Genomic DNA, 3,655 nt, shown 5'->3' on the forward strand with positions numbered 1-3,655 from the left:
AATTAAAGATGTAACAAGGAAACCTTGAAATGTAACAAAACAATCCCTGTGGAACTCAAAAGTCATTCAATATATTTTAATGAAGCCTTAAATAAGTGCTTTCAATGCTCTAGAGCAGCACTGTTCAATAGAACTTTCTGTAGTGATGGAAAATCTGCACTATAATCTGCACCGTCTAATTTGGTAACCACCATTTACACTTGAGCCTACTGAGCACTTGAAATGCAACTGTGTAACTGAATTTTACATTTTATTTATATTTAATTAAATAAAAATAAATAAACAAATTTAAATATGTTTAATTGCTATAATATATTATACTATTAAATTAATATAATACAACACTAAATTATATAATGTAATTATATTTAATTAATATAAAATAATATTAAGCTATAGCAAGTAAAATATGTGATTAATTTAAATTAATTAAATATAAATAATTTAAAATAGTCACTTAGTCACATTGCTGAGTGCTGACGGATGAGAGGGAGCCAGCCAAATAAAGAATGAAAAGAATGACACTCTGTGAGAGGACATGGCAATTGAAAAGACTTTAAAGTACGAACAAGAAAGCCCTTTTTAAAAAAGTGAACAAGAGCCAGTGTAGCTGGAGAGGCAGGAACCAAGCGAAGAATAGCCAGAGATGGCATCAGACAAGTAAGTGGGGATGAGCTCATGCGGTCTTAACAAAAACCAAGGGAAGGTGCTTGAATTGTTTTCCCATTGCAATGGGAAACTACTGAAAGTATAATTTGTATTTTAATATGATCAATCAAATGCAATATAGAAAACGAATTGAGTGTGGGTGAGAAAAACAGCAAGACCAATTCAGAGATGATAGCAATAACCTAGACCAGATATTATGATATTTTTGACTAAAACTTTTAGTTTTGAGGATGATGCAAAGTGATTAGATATAGAATATATTTTATTGGTAGAAGGAACAGGACTTGCTGGTAAAGGCAAATTTAAAAATAAAAAAAAAACAAGATTTTTTAAAAGACTAAAGGAAAATGAACAGACGTTTGGCAATTTTGACTAAGAAAAAAAGAGAAATCACAGCATTTAAATGAAAAAGACAATATAACCACAGGTACAAAAGAGATGTTTTAAGTATAAGTGTAAAGCATAAAGCTATGTACAATTTCAATCAAAACATTAAAACCTATATTAAGTGCAATTAAAGCTACATAAATTGTCAAAAATAGAACACCCCAATAGACAATAAGCAACAAAATAAATTAAAATTTAGTCAAAGACCTGTATCCTTAATAGGTATAGGTACAAGGCCCAAATGGCTTTATATGTGAGTTCTAATAACCTCCAAGGCATAAGTAGTGCCTAACTTGAACTGTTTGAAAGTATAAAGAAGTTGTAAAACTAACCATTTATTTTACCAGAAAAATATATCACAGGAAAGAAAAGTGAAGCAAATTTCACAAATGAAAACAGATGCAAAAGTTCTAAATAAAATGTTAGGAAATCAATCCACCACTATGTCAAAAAAATAACATATCATGACCAAGTAAGTTTCATTCTAGACATACTAACATGGTAACACACTGTAAATTCTATCATTATAGTTCTTCATATTATCAGATTAAAAGGAAAATATTATCTCAAGAAGTATTTCAATTGGTAACATTTAGTATTCATTTATGATTATAAAAATCCTCTTCTCATTTCAATAGTAGAAAAAAGCATATTAATTTAGTAAAGGGTATCTCATAAAACCATACAGTAGGATAACTGCTTCAGACCATTTTTGGTTGACTTGTAGCAGACCAAACCTATCGCCAAGAAGAACTTAAAAGGTTGGATGAAGAGTGGAGTGGCTGTCAGAGATGCCTGATGTTTTGGCCTAAGGACCAGTCAGTGAGGCAATGGAGCAAGCAAGGGATCACTTACACCTGAGATGGACTACAGAACAGCACATGCCAGAGGTGGAAGTTCAAGTCAAATACAGAACAGCTGCACTGAGCAACCAAGAGTGTCAACTGTACCTGAGGCATTCTCAGCAGCAGCAAGTGCCTGTGGTGGATTTCCAGGCCAGACTGAGACAAGCATTCATAACTGAGACACCAAGATGTGGTAAAAGCCATACTGGAACAATGAGGAAGCTGAATCCGAGTAAAAACCAGGCTCCATCTACTGTTTGCCTCTGCTTATTCAGGAAGGAATGAGTGATAGCCTAATAAAAAGAGAAATTAGCAACTTTGAAATCCTAAGTAAGAATAAAAGGAATTGAGGCCTTCGTCATGTTTTTATTTTTGCTGCTGTGGAAGCTGTATCTTTAGGTAAATACATAATATAAACATTTCTGGATACAGAGATGCTGTTCAGAGAAAATATTTCATTTTCTAGAAGAATATTTATGTTGCCAAACATAAGGACAGTTGAAACGGTCCATCAGAGGACTTCATGGCCCATGTGACCTATTTTTACCTCTCTTCTCCCAAGCAGAGGCAAAATATCCACAAAGAAAAATCCTAAGTGGAATTGGATAGGAATAGTAAATCAAGGAACTCTCACAGAAATCATAACAAAAAGTCAAGACAGAAAATCTAAGATAATTTCTTTTTAAAATTTTCCTATTCGATTGACACCAAATGACCACAATATAAAACAAAATGGAATTTACCTCAGAAACTCAAATCCCATCTGAGCATACTTCAATACTTGGTCATGTTCCTAGGTCAGTGACAAAATAAAGATCATCAGGAATAACTCTGAACTTTATGCTCCTCTGTGCAAATATGTCTCTTACACCCTGTTGCCTTCCCCATTGATGATTCCTCCCTTTTCCCCTCTTTTATATCTTCTGCCTCACTTTCCATGTTGACTCTTCCTACTCATAAATATCAAAATGCCCAAATCATTCCTAATTTTAGAAACTCCTTCCATAACCCCCAAATACCATTGCGTTTTTTTCCTTCACAACTAATCTTCCTGAAAGAATTATCCACATACAGAATCCTTTATCTTCCACTACTGAATTCACAGCAATCTGCCTTCTGACTCGCCACTTAGAGTTAACTGCTCTCACCAAAGCCATCAATGTCCTTCTAGTTTCTAAGTTCAAGAGATAATTTTCAGTCACTCATACTTGACCCGGTCGCATCATTTGTCACTTTTGACCAACTTCTCCTTTCTAGACTTGGTTTCTGATATACCACTGTCTATTTGCATGTTTCCTTTCTCTCCCTTTCTGGCTCTTTCTCAGCTCTTTTTCTGGTTTCTCATCTTTCAAAGGATCCTAAATATTAATGTTTCCCAGGTTTCTATCTTCAGCACTCCCTTCTTCTCAATCTACCAATATTTTGCAGGTAATCTTATCCACTCTTATGTCTTTCGATTGATGATTTCGAAATCAATTTAGAAATTGGCCCATACCACCCATACCACCTTTGGGGATACACATCTCATTCATTCATTCAAACTAATTCATACAACATTAGTTTAGGCACTGAGGATCCAGCAGTAAACAAAACAGTTCTTCCCTATAGAGCTCACATTCTAGTGGGGAAAATGTACAGTAAACAATCAAATATGCAATGTGCCAGATGGTGATAAGTTCTATAGAGAAAACTTAAGCAGTAATTGGGGAGATAAAGTTGTGCTCTGGAGGGTCCAATCTAAAATAAAGTGGTCA

General features: G+C 34.2%; 1 pseudogene; it reads left to right on the forward strand.

Moving 5' to 3' along the window:
* Positions 1–1,886: 1,886 nt before the first annotated feature.
* Positions 1,887–2,251, forward strand: LOC115895823 (annotated as a pseudogene).
* Positions 2,252–3,655: the final 1,404 nt, after the last annotated feature.

This window comes from Rhinopithecus roxellana, unplaced genomic scaffold (assembly GCF_007565055.1).
Source record: "Rhinopithecus roxellana isolate Shanxi Qingling unplaced genomic scaffold, ASM756505v1 contig2858, whole genome shotgun sequence".
NCBI lineage: Eukaryota > Metazoa > Chordata > Mammalia > Primates > Cercopithecidae > Rhinopithecus > Rhinopithecus roxellana.